At 42.3% G+C, this 20,272-nt stretch overlaps 1 protein-coding gene across 3 annotated transcripts in view; it reads left to right on the forward strand.

The window, feature by feature from the left end:
• Positions 1 to 1,476: 1,476 nt before the first annotated feature.
• MACIR (macrophage immunometabolism regulator) overlaps positions 1,477 to 20,272 on the forward strand; it is a 31,514-nt gene continuing 12,718 nt past the window's right edge. Inside the window, exons 1-3 of one of the 3 annotated variants that reach the window (XM_075541358.1) lie at positions 1,772 to 1,911; positions 2,594 to 2,667; positions 9,059 to 9,148. The gene's annotated coding sequence lies outside the window, so the exon portion shown is untranslated. Of the gene's footprint in view, positions 1,630 to 1,771; positions 1,912 to 2,593; positions 2,668 to 9,058; positions 9,149 to 20,272 lie in introns of those variants that run through there. The other 2 variants (XM_075541357.1, XM_075541359.1) reach the window with 2 other exon arrangements.

Raw genomic sequence — 20,272 nt, forward strand, 5'->3', positions numbered from 1 at the left:
AAATGTGGATCATAACTGATTACTTCCCAATGGTGAAGGAACCCTGCGTGCAAAGTGTTTTCAGCATTTTCCTGCAACCTCAAAAGGTCGGTGATTCAGAACCCACCAGTCAGTTGTGGGAGCAAAGATATAGAATTCTGTTCTCATAATGCAGGGGTGGGGAAACTTTTTCTTTGTCAAGGGCGATTTGTATATTTAGAATATCATTCAAGGGCTATCCGGTCCAAACAGTTCCCTCACCCCTAATGCAATGGCTGAGAGGCTTCTCTTTGGCGTTGGCTGGTACTGAAGATTTCACTGGCCTTATAGCCCTTGGATTTGCATCGCCGCCACCTCTGCTATAAACAGACAAATCTGGCTAGAACAGAGGATGTACAGATAGCAACTGGAAACACAGGGAATCCAGGACAGATGATCCCTTCAGGACCAGTGGTGAGAGCAGCGAGGGTGGAGGGAATGTGGGGTGGAAAGGGGGAACCGATTACAAGAAACTACGTATGGCCTCCTCCCTGGGGAATGGACAGCAGAGGAGGGTGGGGAGACATCGGACAGTGTAACATATGACAAAATAATAATTTATGAATTATGAAAGGTTCACGAGAGAGGGATGATGGTGAGGGAGGGGGGAAATGAACAGCCAATATTAAGGGCTCAAGTAGAAGGCAAATTTTTGAGGATGGCAATATATGTACATATGTGCTTGATACAATGGATGAATGTATAGATTGTGATAAGAATTGTATGAGCCCCCAATAAAATGATTAAAGCAGAGAAAGACACCCTCGGGAACAATTCTGTCCTGTAGGGTCAGCTGGACCCAGTGCGAGTCAAATAAATACCAGTCAGTGGTCTTACAGCTAACAACTAGTTTGGCCCCAGGTGTGACCGAGAATCGGGAAATGACTATTCTGATGACAAAAAAAAAATAATGTCTTACAATAGAAAAGTTCAAGCTTTGCAGATTCAAAAATAGCTAAATCCAAATGCTTCTCAATTTGAACTTGAAGACACACACGGGGGATGTTTAAGTTTCCTAAGATTGACCCTATAATTTGTACTTTCACAGGCTCCCGGGCTACTGATTCTGCGCAGTGTGGAGTTCTTTAACTGACATTCCCAAGTAAACAAACAGCGCACCACTGAGCGGGCAAGGACACGATTGTCCCCCGGCCTGCCAGTTAGAGCTCTCCCGCCGGCGCGCAGGGCTCGGGCTGGAGAGCGAGGTGCGGTCCCCCCTCTCTTCCGTCACGGCCCACACCCCAACTTCTCCGAGCCCGTTGGCGCCTTTCCCGCGCCGCCCGCCCCGCGTCCCGAGTCCGAGAGCTGGGAGCCGAGGCGGGCCCACGGCGGAGGGCCGAGCCCACGCCGCCGGACGGCGGAGGGCGGGGGCGGGGCGGGAAGGAGGCGGGGCGGAGGCGGCCGGGGGGGCGGGGCGGAGGCGGCCGAGTGGGCGGGGACTACGCCGGGTGGCAGCCGGCGCTGAGCGCGGTGGGAAAAGCGAGGGCACACGGCTGGCTCCGCGGGCGGCCTCTGCGTGGCTCCCGGCGCCGCAAACCTGCGCCTCCGCTGCCCTTGTCTCAGGCTCCGCGGCCCGGGGCCCGGCGGAGGCGGTGGAGCTCTGGGCCACCGGTAGGTTGGATGGCGCGGCTGCTCGGTCTACCACCTTTTGTGCTGCAGAAAAGGGGGTGGTGATGGGAGTGGGGGTGCCCCAGTCACCGTTCACCCGGTACCAGCCCAGCGCGCGGCGCCGCCCCTTCCTCTCCGCCTCGTGTCACGGCCCGGGCGCGGTGTCGGGTGGTGCTTGCTGAGGGAGTCCCGGCCTCTGCGAATGGGCGGCTCGGGGCCCGGTGTACCCGGGCCTCGGCGGGGTGGGCTTCGCCTGCGGGCGCCCCCGCGGGGAGCTGGAGTCTGGTAAACTGGGTGGGGCCCACGCGGGGGGGGGCGGTGCGGGGAGCCGCGGTTCCCGGGCCCAGGGGTGGGGCCGGCGACGCCTTCCGTGTGCGGCGCGTGTTGAGTGAGTGTGCGGGGGCGTGTGTCCCCGCGTGCGCGCCGCCTGCGAAGGCGGTGCGGGGCCCCGGCGCCCCCGGACGCCCCTGGCCGCGCCGCGCTGCGGAAGTCGGAGCGCGTCGGCGCTCGCGCTGGCTGCCTCGGCCGCCGTACCCGCACCGCGAGGCCGCGGGCTGGGGGCCGCGCCGCCGAGCAGCAGCCTTCGCGGGCCGGATGGCCGCGCCGCCCGGGCGGCAGGACTGCCCGGCACCGATAGCGCGCTTGGGCGCGTCCTGGGAGCTTTATCTTGCGGGCCGCGGCCGTCCCTCCCGCATTCTAGGGGGCGAGGCTCCCCTAGCGCCCGCCGCCCGCTGCGGTCCCGTGCGGCGGAGGCGGGTGGGCCCGGCGGGCCCGGGTGCGCGCGCGCGTGGATTCGGACCGGGCGCCCGGGCTGGCCAGAATCGAAAGCAGCAGATGTCTTTGGGCATCGCCCCACCTGTCGCGGGTGGACTTTGGGTGGAGCGGGAAGCGGGCGGCCAAGGGCTTCTGGGCGGGAGTCAGACCTTGAGCTGGCGGCCCCATTGTGAAGCTGCCAAACTCTCTCTAGTGGTGGAATCTGCAAATCTCTGCCAGAAGGAGCTGGGAAGGCGAAGGGAATGATGGCCACATCCTTTGCCCCTTGTAAGTGTTCCGCATCCTTGGGGACCCCTCCTTCGCCACCCACGCCGGTTGGACCTGGCTGGGTTGGTGATTTGGGTCGAGCAAGCATTCTGCGTGTAGGATTTATGTGCATGACTACGGTGCACAGGTAAAACGGCCTGGGAAGTTTGTTTTTTTTTAATCATTTAAGGAGGAAGAGTGGAGACAGCAGGATTTTGTAATGTGCTTGCTTCGTCTAGCTGAAAGAACAGTTCTTACACACCATTCCCGGAGCTACTGTGGTCTAATTACGTTTCTCAGATGAGCCATTCTGCAATTTGGGATGTTAGTTGCTTTCTTTGTTATTTCCAACCCTGTAGAACAGGATAGACAGTTGGGGGATAGAAATTACCCCCCCCCCAAGTTTGTTTTTCTATGCACTTAAGAATAAAGTATACTTTATGAATTCAAGGCCACTGTTTATACAGAGTATTTGTAGTTTATGAATAAAAGGCCACTCTATGCAGACACAATTATGTTTAGTGACCGAGTTGTAGTGTTCTCAATGTTTTTATTATACAACAGGGTGTGCATTATAGATAGAAGGTTACACCTACCGGCTGCTTTGCCAGAGAAGGATGTGGCAGTCTGCTAGTAAAGAGATTTACTGAAGTGGAAGCCTCCTGAGGCAGCTGCATTCTGTCTTACAGGATCACTGTGAGACGGAATCCACTTGAGGGCAGTTGGGTTTGCTCTGCATTAAAAACTTGAAAGCGAACAGGATGAAATAATGAATTAACCCAGGGACCCCGTGTTAATATTACGTGTAGTGCGTGATATCTCCAACATTATAACGTATTTACTTTCAGATGATAATGTTTAGTGATAAATGTTTGAGGATATGATATGTATTTACTGACCTTAAGTGAATTTGTTTTCTTAGAGAATTTCTACATATTTTGGAGAGCCATTGTTCACATTGACACACAAAATTATTTAGTGTATTGGGAATAACAAACTTTTGTAGGATTTGAAATTTTCTTTCTGATTTATAACCTCTAGGGGAGGGAAAAAATTAGGCATTTAGCTCCAGAGGGAACTCTGGTTTTGCTGTCAGCCAATCCAAATGAGTAGTTGGTTTTACGTGTTCATTTGCAAAGTTGGCCAATTCTCCATGTGCACCCCTCTCTTTTTTTGGTTCTGCTTACTTACAGGGATATTTCTTGTAAAGACTGTCCACTTGCAATCCCAGGACTGTCAGTCATACTCAGTGAAACAAAATTTCTTTTTTTTCCCTCAAAAAAGTTAAAGGATAATTTCACATAATGATAATGTATGACTTAATAGTTTTAATTTTCACCAGCAATTATGGGGAGAAAATGTATGCTGTACTTCAAGGAAATTGCTACATATTACAAGAAACTTTAAAAAAATCTTATTGAACCTAATATAGGTTATCTTATCAGGTTGGTGATTTGTTTGTAAAGGTCAAGAGTGGTTTCAGAAAAGTCACACCCCAACAGCTTTTCTTAAAAACTATGGCTAATTTTATTTTTTTGTGTTGCAAATGGTTAAATAAGGTTATTTGTAAGAACCTTGAAAATAAGCATGGGTTACAGCTTCTAGTGCTTTGTTTTTTAAGTATTGTACTTAGGCAGTTAAATGTTTTTATTCTGTTCAATGTTCTAGTACTTCAGAGATGTATTGGGCCTTTCCCAGGTCTCATTTTTAGAATGATCTTTGAAATTCGTGCTTGCAAAGTGTTCTCCCTAGTCTGAGTGGCATTTTTTAAAAAGTGCACTTTTTATCCCTAAGTTTTTCTCATTATTGATTTCTCTTCAGTTAACCACTACAGATTTCCTCTTTATTCCATCCACTTGCCCCCTTTCATATTTTGGATACTACACTTAGGAACAAAACAAATGCATGGCCATTGAATTGCTTTTGACTCACAGTGACCCACACTGTTTAGGGTTTCCAAGGCTGTGAATCCTTATGGAAGTGGCTGGTGGGTTTTAACCACCGAGCTGGAGCTTGGTGGTTTTAGTTCAATACATAACCCTGTATGCCACCAGGACTCTTTCCAAAAAAACAAACCAAACTCCTGTTTCGTACAACTCATGAATTTTACGCTGTTTTTGCTTAAAGTTTGTCTTTTTATAATTAAATAATTAAGGATTAGTGTGATCTACTTAATAAGATTTGGAAGAAATTTTGCTTCCCTTCATATTGATTTACTTACACATTTACTAATCTACCTTCTGATTTGTGATAGATAATTGCTAGATTTATGCTAGCTCCTAGGTAGTGGGTCTGTTCTGAAGTTTGAGATTTCTGTTTTCCATGAATGTAGGACTTTCCGCGTTGAAACTGAACATTTAGGCGTTTCCATAAACAGTATGGAGCTTTGTGCACTTTTACAGCCGTCATTCTCTCCTCTGGGTTCTCAGGGCCCTTTGGACTTACCTTTCTGTTCTGTGCGTTAAGATTTATTAATGTCCTCATCCGTCTACCTTCCCTTCCGACCTTGGCTCAGCATTCACCCCAGTGCTCATAGAGTGTAAACCCACTGCCCTCCAGTTGATTTGGACTCAAAGCAAACCTGTATAGGGTTTCTGGGGCCGTAAACCTTTAAGGGTGCAGAATCTAGTTCATCTCACAGGGATTGGGGGGTTTGTACCACCAACCTTAAGGTTAGCAGTCCGACACTGACCCGATAGCGTCCCCAGGTCGATTCAGACCCACAGTGACCTAATACAGGGTTTCTGATGTTGTAGATCTTAGGGGAGCAGATGGCCTGACCTTTTCCCTAAGAATTGGCACCCTTGAGGTTAGCAGGCTCATTGGGAGATGAAAGGACTCAAGAAATAAATTGTTGAATGACTGAATGTACATTAAGAATACTCCAGTTTGTTTGGGAAGCCACTATGCAAGTAGGCCCCCCGGCCCTTAATTTATTACCTTTACATTGTTAAATATTACTTTTCAGTAGGATAACAGTATTGTCAGTTTGGGGACATTTTGAGAGTTAGTGGGGATGCTGTAAATAATTAGTTATGAACTGAGACTTATGGTCTCTACTTTGGAGGGCATTCTTTATTTACCTGTGATGAGAGCTATCACCTTACCTGAGAAATTTGACACACTTGCTAGCTACCCTTTGTAAGCGCTTCAAATAGAAGCTTTATTTGTAGTCCTCGAATAATGGGTGTCTTTGGCTTAGTCACGCACAGCTTTCCTTCCCCCAGGCCTGCTTGGCAGCTCTTGGCCAGACTTAATTTTTCCTATTTTATTGCTTACAGGACAATGTCATAGGGCTTTCTATTTGTGTGATTAGAGAAAAACACCTATAATCTTTCCCATTTTTTACGTCTGTCAGAATTGACTGATTTAGTCTATATTTGTGACAGTGATTTATTTTTATGTAGACTCTTCCATCCTGTAAGAACTTCATGCCATTCTCTTCCTTCTTGATGACTATTCTTGAGAAAAGATCTATTTATGACTTACCTATTCATCATGCCTTCATGTTCAAAGCATTGACCAGATCAATTGTATTTAAGATTATAGATTTTTAAAGTATTCTAAAAGTGTGCACTATTATTTGCATGATATTTGGGGGACTTTTATGTTGTTGTCTTTTCATTGTTATAAATGGGGAATCAGAGACTAAGACCTTTATTATAGTTTTGTAGTTGATTGCTTTATAGGCAAAGAAAGTATAGTCTGGCCTCATTTTTCTTTTCTCATTAACCTCGTGGCAGCCATGCGCCGGTAGCACTCACATATGCGTAAAACAGTCAGGAGAGTCAGAAATGTATTAAAAAGTGACATAATGGGGTGGAGCTACTGCACCTTGGTTTCTCCTTGTGAGTCTTTCCTCTTGGATTCTGTTTGTGTTCTATTTTTAACTTGGCACTGACATAATCGGCATAATCAGTTACTGTACTTTGTTTACTATGAAATTACCAGCCATTTCCTAGACTTCTACATTAGCTCCAGTGTATGGGTTGGGTAAAGCACCCTCACTTGTAAATCTAGATAGAAATTTAAGAGCAGTTTCCCACTTTGGGTGTGGAAAATGCTTAAAAGCATAAATACTTTCCCGGTACATTTAAAAGCTCAAAGAGAAAAATAGGTAGCCAAATAATACGATGCAAAATTATGTGGAAATTTGAAAGATTTTAGACTGTTTGAAAACTTTAACCTCTTTGAATCGAAACAATTCAGGTTTTCCTAGAATTTAAATTCTCTGTGTTCTACTGAAAATTTTAAAAGTACAAATGAATTACCATATATAAGCCGACCCGATATCAGCTGAGATACCTAATTTCACCACAGAAAACTGCATAAAAAATGTGCTGAAAAACTTGGCTTATACATGAGTATACACAGTATATCTTTATGATGTAGCCATGAAACATTAAGTGGAAGTAGATAACTGTATTTGGCATTCATATAATCAAGTATTAGTTGATATACTTCATATTGCCTTATATTTTATCATTGGAGCCCTGGTGTAGTGGTTATGCATTGGGCTGCCATCCACAAGGTCAACCGTTTAAAACCACCAGGTGCTCCTTGGGAGCCCCCCAGGGTTTCCTACTCCTGTATAGAGTTACAATTTCAGAAACCCTTAGGGGCAGTTCTTCCTTGTCATATGGAATAGCCAGGCGTCAGAACAGACTCTGGCAGTGAGATTTGTCTTTTTGCTTTTTAATAATTTACATTTTAAAAAGTACTCTCATGTAACAGGAGCCCTGACCACATAGTGAGTTAAGCATTGGGTTACAAGCTGCAAGTCCAGCAGTTCAAACCCATCAGCTCACGGGACACAGAGGAGACAACCTCCAGTCAAGACCTACAGCATCAGAAGCCCAAAGGGACAGTTCTACTCTGCCTCAGAGGGTCACCGGGTCAGACAGACTGGACGGCAGAATCTGCTTTCTGTAATGTTATGAGCTTTACGGAGAAAACACCATGATTTAGAAAGGTTTTATATAAATGTTTCTCTCTGAGTTACAGGATTCTGACATTTTTCCAAGTAGGAAATAAGCTTAGAGGTAGTAGTTAAAACTCAATCATCCATTTCACAAATAAAATGATTCACTTGAATCACTGTGGAGTAGTTATGCTAAACAAAAGTTATTATTTATTTTAAAATAAGAGGCTTCATGGGTGGAAAATGAATCACATCTTAATTAAAATTTGAGTTTCTTGATTTCCCAGTTTGAAAATAGTTTGTGGCAAAAGAAATGAGCACATCTTGTTGTGCAGATAACTCTGATGTGTTCCAGGGGTTGACTGCGTTGCTGGGTTCTCAGAATGGCACCTGTCAATGCGTTAGCCCTTGCAAGGTGCTCAAGTTGCTGAGGAAACAAACAACGGTCATTCTGTGATTGTCCGTTTCCTTTGGAGAAAGGTTTCCATGCTGGCAGGGGAAGTAAATCCGGTGACAAACTCTTCTTTTTCCCTTGCTGTTTGTATTGGGTTAGAGACATGTTAGACTGTTGCCATTTTTTTTCAGACTCTAAGCCCCTGTTTATGTAAATCCAATCAACCCAGCTCCGTTGAGCCCCTTCTCACAAAGTTGAACAGAACAGCAGCAGAAACTCAACAACTAAAAGAAGTCATTTACAGGTGGAAAAGGACATTGGGGAGTTTTGTTGGTCTCAACAAATTGACTCAATTAACTGGGGAGGTGGAAGATAAAGATAGATTCTTACACAGTACTCCCCAGGTAAGCGGGGGAAAGCACTGGTGAGATACTGCAAACCTTAAGCAGTGTGCTAAATGAAGAAAGTGCTTTTTAGATTTTCCCCCTCCTCTTGAAATTCTCTTCCCTTCCTCCTTTTTTATGTTTTTCTGAGCCCCTCCCTATCTTTACTTCATAGCATCCTTTTCTGAAGGATCTTATTGTTGCTGTTTTGTGGGCAAAATAAGTAGAGTCCAAAATATTAATTACTCATAATGACATGACACGTGTGTTTTAGGCCTTGCAGCATATCAAGCATGTCCACTTTCCTCTACTCATTTCATCCACACAGCGAATATATATGAGGGAGGAGGTTGTAATGATGCTCTTTTGAAGATTATTTATCTAAAGCAAGACCAATTTTAAGACCTATTCTTTTGACTCATTATTAGCGTTATTTTTTCCATAGGATACTGTGAAACTATGGAACACATTTAAACCCTGAATTTTAATCATCTCTGTAGTCTATAGTTTATGTAGTAGAATATAGACAAACTAGCATGTCAAAATATTGAGGTTTCCTTTAATTGAACTACTTTAATTATTTAGTTATCATAGTCTATATGTTTTAGTACCGACTGCTAGATTCATCCAGTTTTACAGTTAGAATTGATACAATCGCTAGATGACTTGTGTGACTCATCAAGTTAAAAGTTTATTTTTGTATTTCATGTTTAGTATCTGGAGTAGAGCAGAAAATTTATTATGCCCGTGTTCCCTGGGGAGTCACTGGAAATTGTACACTGACATCTTCTGGGACTTAGGCTGGTGAGTTATGTTTTACTTTTTCTGTTTGTTAACAAGTTGTATGAACATAGTACCATTGCATGTTTTAAGAATTGCATAGATTAAAAAAATAAAATAGAATGTCAGTGTATTATTTGCACATATGTATACTACAATTACTAAACTTAATGGTGAGAACTGTACTATCTTGTTGTGAAAGTCTGTTTTATTTGAAATGATTAACATTTTGATTGACCTCTTTTAAAAAAATGACCGGAAGGCAAAGGTAATATAGAATATTATTTTGCTAGTTCCTGGCGAGAGGCAGTTGCTTTAATTTTGGTGGAATTTTAGTAAATAGAATGATCTCCAAAGACTGGAGAAATAATTTGCAAAACTTTCTCTTTCATGTTCCCATACATACAGCACAGCAAAAAGGTAGCTGAAAGCATCCTTTTCACGTATTCCTGTGGGAATCACTGCAAATGTGACAGTCCATTTAGCACACTGTGAACTTCAACTGTTAAAACTGTGAGATGTGATTTTGTTGTCTGTCTTGGCTTGTCCTTCAGGGTATGGTCACTGTGTTTGACAGAGTTGTCCCAGTCACTGAACATGGAAAAACGAGTCCTGATCTTTTGGCACTTTAGAGTGTTTAAATGCATTAGTATGAGCTCATGCTTTTATATGTCATTTCACTTGGCCAATATCTTTGAAGATCTTTACTTTGAATTACTTAGCAAGGTCATAATCCTTGGGAAAAACAATTTCATAACAGATTTCCACAGTAGCAGTCAGTAGCAGAATTATTCAAAAGAATGATTGGAGGGAAAGCAAATACTTTAGTTTTTCATGGAAAAAAAGTTTCACAAATTTGATGGGTTACATAGATAATAGCCCATCAAATGTGAAATTTTATTTTCCGATGTTGGGAAAATGGAAACTTTCCTAAAATCTATAGTTTGGGGGAAAAGAGCAAGGAGTTTGAAAGCCATACATTCAAAGAACTTTAGAGACTATTTCATAAGACATAGTATGGCTTAGATGAATAACTGTTTTAGTTGTCTTGTGTTGCTATAACATAATTACCACAAATGGATGATTTCAACAAAGAGAGATTTATTCTGTCACAGTGAAGGAGGGTAGAAATCTAAATTCTTAGGCCCCAAGGGAAAGCTTTTATCTCTCTGTTGGCTTTGGGAGAAGGGCCCTGTTTCTTTTCACTCTCTATGGACCCAGTGTTCTTTGCAGTTCTCTGTGTGTCTTGACATCAGCCTTCCGCTAGGTCTAGGAAATTCTTGGTTCAGGGACCCTGGCTCTAAAGGGTATATTCCGCTGCAGGCTCATCTTTCTTGGTGGTACTAAAATCCATCCATCCCTGCTCAATTTTCACATCTCTTATATCTCAAAAGAGATGGACTCAAAATAAAACCTGATCCTATAGCTTGCATCCTGCCTAATTAGCATAACTGCCTTTAATCCTGTTTTCTTAACTTAAAGAGGTTAGGATTTAATCCTGTTTTATTAACCATAAGAGATTAGAATTTACATTTGGATAATTATATAAGATCACAAAATGGAAGATAATTATGCATAATTGAATATCTTGGTGTAGCCGATTTGATGAATATTTCTTGAGGAAACAATTCAATCCACAACAATAACTTATGCAATTCAAATAGAGCACAACAAGAACAGCTACAAGAATATACAAGGGACCTCAAAAACTTTGTAGAAAAATCCATTGTCTTTTAATTTGATTTTCCACAAAATTTTAAAGCCCTATGTATATATACGTATGTGTAGAAGCATAGGGAACTGCTTCCAAAAGGTCACAGCCATGAAAACTCGACTCTGTTACACATGGCATCACTAGGAGTTGTATTGAATCACTGGCAACTGGTTTTTAGTTTTGCTTTCCCTTTGGGTGTGTTTGACATTAAGGCTGTTATTCTAGCAGAAGTGCCAACAATGAACTGGAGAAGTTTAGGAGGCAGTGACTTACATGTCATCGAAAGTCTTGAAATATAGACTAAATAGCCATCAAGAGTTTTTCTGATACTGATATTATATAATTTGAAAAATATTAAAAATTGGAAGACCATTTAAAACTTGGAAAAGGCTTTTTATTTTCAAAACCATTTTATTGGGAGCAGATACATGTATCATTCCATAGTTCAATAACATCAAGCAATATCGTGCAATTGCTGTCACAGACAGTTCCAAACATTCTCTTCTTTCTTGAACTCCTTGATAACAGTACCCCTCTGCCTCCCCCTACCCAACTGTATTCCCCAGGAACTCTTTTTCTACTTGCTATCCCTAAAGGTTCTGCAGTCCTGTGTTTCATCTACTGAAAAACATACAAAAATTCAAGAGGATTACTCAACAATGACAAAATACATCTGAGATAAACCCCACTATGGAAAACAAACAAATGTAGAAGATTTTAACTGTTCCAGTCGGGTTATCACTTTGATCTCCCATCATCCTCTCTCCAGTCTCTCTGATTATAACCAGTTTCTTCCTATTCCTCCATCATGGCAAAGCAGGTCTTGGCAAAATAGTGGCAACTCTCCGGAGGTTTACTTCCTGTGTACATCTCACAAATGTTTCTTGGGTGTGATAGGTAGGTTTCTTGTGCCAACCTGGCCACTAGAAACAAGTGGGATTAATCAGGTCACAGTTTGATTGGAGGGCAAGGAGAGGAATGGCTCTAAAAGGTGCGCCCCCCCCCCCGCCCCCCTTGCTCTCTGGTGATCAGAGTGTGCCGCTGCTTTAGCTAGTTCTGTGCCTCAACCTGTGAGCCACACTCCCTGTGGACCAGGCCAACAACTGGATCTTGTTGCTAGAGTTTGAAGCTCCTTCGAGACCTGCTTTGCCATGCTGCTGGTAAGTACATCATTTACTCTTGAGGCTGGTGGATACTGTGTTGCCTTCCATTGCTTGCATTCGATATCCCACGGGGCTGCTTTGCTAAGCTCCTGACTGTTGGTGACCCACCCTGCTGCTACTTCCTTGACCTTGGACCCACCAGCCCACATGAATTGAAGGACTTTCAGTATTTTAACTGTTCCATGGCAGTGAGTTGAACTGAACCCTCTGTACTGCTGTGTAGACTAATTAGCTGTTATATTCCATATATATACATAAATAAATATATAAATATAAAATAAATATATAAATAAAATCATAAAGAGAAGCCTGCCTAACATACTTGGGCTTCCACTGTCATACATAGCCATCTACAAACCAGAATCTCAAAATTTAGGCTCTATTCCTTCCTTCAGTTTTAGATTATATAATTTTCAAATCCTTGGGTCATGGATGTTGGTGTGCTTCTTTCCATAAGGACTTAAAAAAAGATGACATTTCACTTAGGTGGCTGCTTGTTTGGAAAAAAAGCCTTTTAGATCTCAGATGGCAAGAAATCTTAGATTTATGATGGCCGGGCACCATCTAATTGCTTCGCCATGCTGTGCTATAGGACCCATATCTTCTGTGTCCCCTTCCTGAAGGCGAGCGTCGAGCAGGGTCATGACGTAAGAACTAGTTGTTCTTTCATTGGAGCTAGGGCTTAGTGGGAGCTGAAACCCTTTCTCGGCTCTCTGTTTTCTTACTTGCCTTTGGCTCCTTTTCAATACTTCCTTGCTGATTTGTGATAGAGTCTTATAGAGCATAAAGATCTTTTGTTGATACTGTCATTGATTAGCCCCTGGTACTAATTTTTTAAAACACTGTCGAGAGAACAATTTTGGGCCAGTGTAGGCTAACTCCTCCGTATTGCAGTACCTGAATTATTCACTTGTACAGATTCAATCCTTTTGCGGCTACCCAAACAATAGGAGTTGGTTATCAGGGAAAATGTGTAATATTTACTGAGAATGTCAGTCACAGATTTGTCAGAATAGAGTATATCCTAAGATACGTTTTAAGCTTATAGCGCATTCTTATGTAGTAAGTCAGTGATTGTCCACCTACTGACAGTTCAGTACTCTTGGTATGGCTGTCTTCTGCTTCTTCAAACACCATGAAATTTCAGTCGTAAGTCTTCAGGTTACAGGTAAGTTTTAGGTAGAGTCCAGGTCACCTAGTTGAGGTTTCTCATCGGATCTCTGGCGCAGCCTTGGGAGCCTATCGTGGTTCTTGAAGATCCAGGATTCAATGTCCCAGTGTTCTATGGCACTTGGCCTAGGTCCCCAGAGTGTGTCCAGAAACTTGGGCCAATGTGGCTTATTCAGAGCATATTACCAGGATACCTGCCCCCTTAGGTCCTTAAAAGTATTTTTTGTCATTTTTCCCCACTTGAAGGTCAGTCCTACTCCCTTTTCTACCAGTAGTCATGCACTTGTGCTCTCTTAGATCAGTGGTTCTCAACTTTTCTAATGCCATGACCCTTTAATAGTTTCTCATGTTGTGGTGACCCCCAACCATAAAATTATTTTTATTGCTACTTCACTGTAATTTTGTTACTGTTAAGAATCAGGCGACCCCTGTGAAAGGATCGTTCGACCCTCAAAGGGGTCGTGACCCACAGGTTGAGAACTGCTGTCCTAGATATTTCGGCTCCCTATCTGTGTTAGTTTGGGTAGACTAGAGAAACAAATCTATAGAAATGTGTGTATATAAGAGAGAGTTTTATATAAAGGTTAAATTCTACCTTGAGAAAGTATCCCAACCTAGTCCAGTCCAAGCCCATATGTCCAATACCAATCTGTAAAGTCCTCTTCAGACTCAGGAAACACATGCAGTGACGCTGAATGCAGGACATTCACAGGCCAGTGGGTAGAAAGTCTTTGGATCCAGTTGTGGTGTAAGCATTTCAGCGTTGGCAGGGATCTCTATGTGGCTTCTCCGGCTTCAGAGGTCTGGTTGCATCAGGGTAAGTCCATGTGTCTTCTCCAGCTCAGGGCCCTAGCATACTTCCATGTCTTGTCAGCTGCAGTGTCTCCCAGGGAGTGAACCAAGAGAGAGAAGTGTCTCCCACCTCCAAGGAAGAAATACAGGATTTCCCAGAATTCTTAGGAGTAGGCCATGCCCATACAGAGGCCTCATTGACTAGGATCTGATTGACAGGCTACACTCCACCCCACACTCTTAATCCTCAAACTGACAAACGATTATATAACTACCACACTATCCCCTCTCCTGACTTGACTTTCCAAATCATATCCCTCATCCCTCTGATAGGGATGCCTTCTTACCTTTGCATGGTAACCACAAACTGGTCAACATCCCTTCCCTCTCTCGACAGTTTGAGCCCAGCTGACTTGAGGAAACCTCAGCCAAAGTGACCTTCAAGAGACATACCTAGACAGGATGGCGTATGGTTCATTGGCACCAGGCAGACTGGCTGCCCTGCAGTCCTGAGCTTGTGCTCATCCTGTTGCTTGTCCCTACAGTTATTTCCTTTTATGATTTACTAGATCCCTTCACATTTTAGAGGTGTTTCATAGTTTCAGTACTATTATTTTTAGGGATGTATAGTATTCCATTATGTGTATTTATCAGTTTCTTTTTTTTATCCAATTATCTACTGTTAGGAATGTAGGCTGTTTACAATTTCTTGCTCTTGTGAGCTGTGCTGCAGTGAACATGGGGAGCATACTTGTTTGTGATCTGTTTCTTCTTTCTTTGGGTATATGCTCAGTAATGGTATTGCTGTATGGGTCACACAATATTTAAATTGCCATCTATTTTAGGAATCACCAGATCACTTTCCATAGTGGTTGTACATGTTTATACGCCCACTAGCGGTGGATAAGAGTTCCAATCTCTCCTTCATACCCTCGCCAGCATTTATTGTTCTCGAATTTTAAAAACTGAGCTACAGTTATGGGTGTTAGATGGTATCTCATGGTTGTCTTGACTTGTACTTCCCAGATGGCTAGTGAACAAGAACAGTGTGATGATTAGCCATTTGGGCTCATCCTTTGTGAATTGTCTGTTCAGGTCCTTTCCACTCTTTTTTAAAGTCATGCTCAGAAGTATAATTCATATTCAGTACAGTTTACCTTTTTAAGATGTATAATTTTAATGAGCTTTGACAAATGCATCCTTTTGTGTAATGACTACTACAGTAGTTAGGATAGGATGTCTTTGTCACCTCCTTCAACAAGTTCCACGAGTTTGTGTTAGGCTGGGTTCTCAAGAGAAGCAAAACCAGTAATGTTGGTACACACACACACACATTTATATCAAGAACATGTATTACCATAATTGTAGAAGGTAAATCCAGTCCAGATTAAGTCTGTGGGTCAGATGTTAAGCAGGAGACTTTTAAATATTCAAATATAACTCTGGGGTCTGGCAAACCAGTGAGCAGAAAGATGAACCAGAAAGCAAGAAGTTGAAGCAAGAAGGCTGTGGATGCAGAGGTGGATGCATTCAAGGTTGGCAGGTCAGATCGTGGACTACTCATGGATTCCAGGATCGACAGGCAGTATAGCAGCCCATTGGCTCGAGTCCAAAGAACCAGCAAGAAACAAGCAAGCTTCCCCAGTGTTCACTAAAAGGAGTTAGGCCACACTCCTAAGGAATCTTCTTTCAATAAGGAGATTGTACCTTTATTCTAATTTTTTTTTTTTTACAACTGATTGGCTGCTCACAGCAGATCCCATTATGGTAGTGATTACGTTGTGGTACCTGACTGGGTTTTACTGGGCCTTAGCTGCCAAACCACTGAGGATACTGAGCTAGCCACAGTGACACATAACCTAACTATCAAACCATCCTTAACATTGTTCTCATTCTGTCCCAACAGTTTTGTCTGTGCAGAATGTCACAGGGAGAGAATATACAATATGTAGCTTTTTGTGTGTCTGGCTTCTGCCATTCAGCATACTCTCAGTTGCTTCTTTGAGGTTTAGTCGGTAGTCCATTAAACCAAGGTTTATCTGTTCCTCTGTTGATTGAATTGTTTCCAGCTTGTGATGAGCTGCCTGGTCATATATTTTCATTTCTCCTAACTAGTCTGGGGTGTTGCTTTGCTTTATAAATTGGGCTTACTGGGTTGTTCAATATATTTACATTTCTCAAAAAAGTCCAAAATATTTTACAAAGTACTTGTAACTGTTAGTGATGTCTAAGAAGCTAATTGTAGTAGTATAGTTAGTTTCCAGGTTACAGTATCAGACTTAGCCTACCACTACTCCTTGCCCTTTGTGTTTATGTAAATTTGTCTTTGATTTGCAACAACTAACCCAACCCCTGCTCAACAAATTCATCAGTTACCTTCACTACGCATTCTTGCACCTATTAAATCACTGAAAGGGCTTCCATCCTATTCTTGCAGGAACCGAAACCAAATCTATTGCCATTAATGCAATTCTGAGTCATAGGGACCCTGCATAGGGTATGAAGCTGTAAATCATCACAGGAGGAAACAGACTTTATCTTCCCACCTTGGAGTGGACCCTCAGGTTAGTAGGCCAATCAATGCCTAGCCCATAACACCACTGGGGGTCCTTTAACAAGTAAGTCTAATTAAGAAACGGATCTGACTAACCTGTAATTAGACTTAAAGACATACTTAGTAATGGATCTTGTTTGTAACCAGGGACTGCTTGTGTTTATCAAAGTGTATGTAGATGAGGGAGCCCCATCCTCATCAGCACAGATTTTCTTCTGTTTCCTATCCACTTTTAACAAGTGTGATTAGCAGATAGTTCCAGCCCACCACGGATTAGAAACAAAAAATTAGGAGGCCTCATGGGTAAGTTGTGAGCAGTACTGGAAGCAGCCCAAAATGATGGATACCATAGGGAATATTATGGATTTTTTAAAAGGATAGGGAGTTTACAGGAGTGAAATTTTTCTGTAAGTTCCCTCTGATAAATCCCCCCAAATTGCCTGCATATTAGAATCAGGTGAGGATCTTTTAATTATTCTAAAGCCAAGCCACCAGTAAAATCACAAATAGAAGGATGGAACACAGACAAAAGTTTTTTTAATACTGGTGATTCTATTCAGACAATCTTGGGAACCACATATTTGAAACTTGGAGCCAGGTGAGCTCAGGGCCACTGACTACCTGCTTTGGGCAAGCCCCTGCCTTTGGCTGTGTATTCTCTTGGGATAATTAGAGCGCCTCGATAGGTGATCTTGTCTTGTGAAACTAGAGGCTCGACCTGTCATTCGCCTGCTAATAGTTATACTTGGGAGACCACATTTCCCATGGATTTTTGCTCTATCTGAATGACTAGTTTCAAATTCCCTTGAGATGGATTTTGTTGACATGATGACATTTTGTTCTATATAGTTAATAATAAGACAGTTATGCTGTCTTCTTAAAAAAAACATGGTATTTGGTCTGTGTTGCTAAAAACAGTTTGAGTGCACATATGGAGTAGTTTTTTGATTACTGGGAGTGAATTTATTTGATAAGCCTGAAGTAGAGGGGAGGGAAGCCCCAGAATGCAATGCTTCTCCAAAAGAATTCTGCTTTGTATAGCATTTGTGAAACTTACCAGCTATTTTCAGAGCTTGTCGAAAGAGCGAAGGCATACAAGTTATATTTTCAAAATATTGCTGTTTGTTCCAAAAGGAAGCATAGCGTCTTGGAGAGGGTTCAAAGCTGATCAGATTCCATCCAGGTTGCAGTCTTTCACATGAGCTCATCCTGGTACACCAGGTTCCCATACACATGTGTTACGGGTTGAGCCTATTTGCTTTAGTGTCAGTCAAAATGGTGCCTTTGGAGAATTCATGTTTGCTTGCTGTACTCGGCAAGCTCCAGCATTTTAAACTTTTCATAGCCAAGCTGTATAAGCTTGGAACCCTGGTGGCATAGTGGTTTATGTGCTCAGCTGCTAAACATAGAGTCAGCAACTCAAAACCACCAGCAGCTCCATGAACGAAAGGTGAGTCACTCTACTCTTGTCATGATTCATAGTCTGAAACCCACAGAGGTAGTTCTACCCTGACCTGTAGAGTTACTGTGAGCTAAAATTGACTCGAAGGCAGTGTTTTAATTTATATGGTATAAATTTATCTTCCTTTACTTGGAAGGAAAACCAACATTTGGAGTGTATGTTTTAAAAAATATATTTAATTTTTTGGTAGAAAGACAAGCTGTCTACACTTGTAGAGAGTTCCATTCTCAGCAACCTGCAGAGATAGTTCTGTCCTGTCCTGTGGGGGAACCATGAGTTGGAATCCACTTAATGGCAGTGAGTTGGGATTTAATTTTTATTTACACAAGTTAACATATTTGTTTAAAAATGAAAAATTTAAAAATGTTATGGTTATTGCTGTCAAAATTCAAAAAAGCACAGCTTCTTTGAGTCACCTGCAATTTCTTGTAGAAATCTTATTTTCTGAATTGTGTCACTGACTCTGGCTATGGTGAGTAGTATGGTGAGGTATCTTGGAGCTAATTCAACTTTGTGGGGAACTTTTTATTCTTTTCAAAGAAGATATAGACATGGCAATGATCCGTAACTGAACCCACATATATGAAATCTAGTGAAGCAATTAATCCTTTGAATTCCTTCAGTGACATACAGATGTTAGGTGTGTGTTTTGCAGAAAGAATTCTTTGTATAGTAGTTGGGAACCTTATCAGCTATTATCAGAACATATTGAAGGAGCATATAGGTTATATTTTACCAAGTAGGAAGTTTGACCTTGGGGAGGGTGTTCATAGCTGCACGAATTCCATAAGGTTCGCAGGGTTTGGAATGGGGCTCCTGCTGGTGCACCAGGCTACCTCCCTTACACACATGTTAATGACTTGGACCATCTTGCTTTAGTCTCAGCCAGAGTACTGGGTTGGAGTAGGAATTCACAATTGCTTACTACACTGACACTTTAAAAACGTGCTCTCTCTATCTTTTTCTGGTATATGTAACTTTTACCTGTCTACTGTTGTCAAGTTTTGAAACCATGTACTTCAAAGAGATAGGATATCATCTATGAATACATTGCCAAGTTTTTCTATTCCCCTCCTGTTGTTACTGATTGAGTGATAGGAAAACTTGATATTAAAGACCCTTGGTGTAGTCCTGTAGTGTCCTTATGAGTCGGCACCGACTCACAGCCGGGAGGAGGAGAAGGGGGAGGAGGAGAAGGGGGAGGAGGAGAAGGGGGAGGAGGAGAAGCAGCCGCAGCAGTAGCAGTTGTAGAGATCCATGGGGTGTGCTTTGCAAGGTGGACAATTTGAACCCACCAGGCACTCCGAGATTTCTGCTCCAATAGAATTATAGCCTTGGAAACTCAAAGGGGCAGTTCTAATTTGTCTTTATAGGGTCACTATGAATCAGAAGCTGACTCTATGGTAGAGATTTTAGGTATCATTTAAAGAACCTTGGTAGTGCAATGGTTAAGCACTCAGCTCCTATATGAAAAGTTGATGTTTGAACTCATCTTGAGACGCTTGAGAAGAACAAGGCTGGTCGTTTGATCTTGTGAAGATTAAACCCTAGAAACCCAAATAAGGCAGATCTACCCTGTCACGGGGGGTAGCTGGGAGTAAAGGGCCTGACCAGGCTTGACAAGCACAGGCGTCATTTTGAAAAGTAAACTTCAATTAGAAGTTGACTTTCCTTTTTTCTTTTTCCCCTTTCCTCTTCTGTTTTAGAGTCTAATATCCACAGAAAGGTTTGCTTTTGTTATTATAGCATTAAAGTATTTTCTATGTTACCAGTTTTTATTTTTGTTTTAAACTCATTTGAAAGGCATTCATGGAAGCAATGCCCTTAAAATAGGTCTCTGATTTTTAGTCTTCTGGAATATAGAAATTAGCATTGGACCTACTTTCTTGATTTGAGACTTTATTCTTATTGATATAGGGGGTGCTTATTACACAAAGCTACAATAATATTTACAAGAGTGCTGTATCATGGTTTATCTTGGCAGTGCACTCTTTAGACACATGGTTTCTTTTAGAGCATGAGACAGTATGCTGATTCCTGAAGAGACATTAAAATAACAGGCCTCAGAGCCAAATTTTTTCCCGGTGAAATTTGAAAATTGCACCCTTTTAAGAAGCAGTCCTCAGTTATAGTTACAGCAGCTGCGTTTCTTGATAAGAAATTGTGCAGTGGAAAAGATTCAACACCCACATGACACATAGTTTGTTGACTCTGAAACGGTGCGAGGTATTTGCTGTCTTTAGAATCATCTTTTAAAAATGGAATTCTAGAATTAGAACATAGACTTCCTCCC

The sequence above is a fragment of the Tenrec ecaudatus genome, chromosome 2, assembly GCF_050624435.1.
Source record: "Tenrec ecaudatus isolate mTenEca1 chromosome 2, mTenEca1.hap1, whole genome shotgun sequence".
In the NCBI taxonomy this organism is placed as follows: domain Eukaryota; kingdom Metazoa; phylum Chordata; class Mammalia; order Afrosoricida; family Tenrecidae; genus Tenrec; species Tenrec ecaudatus.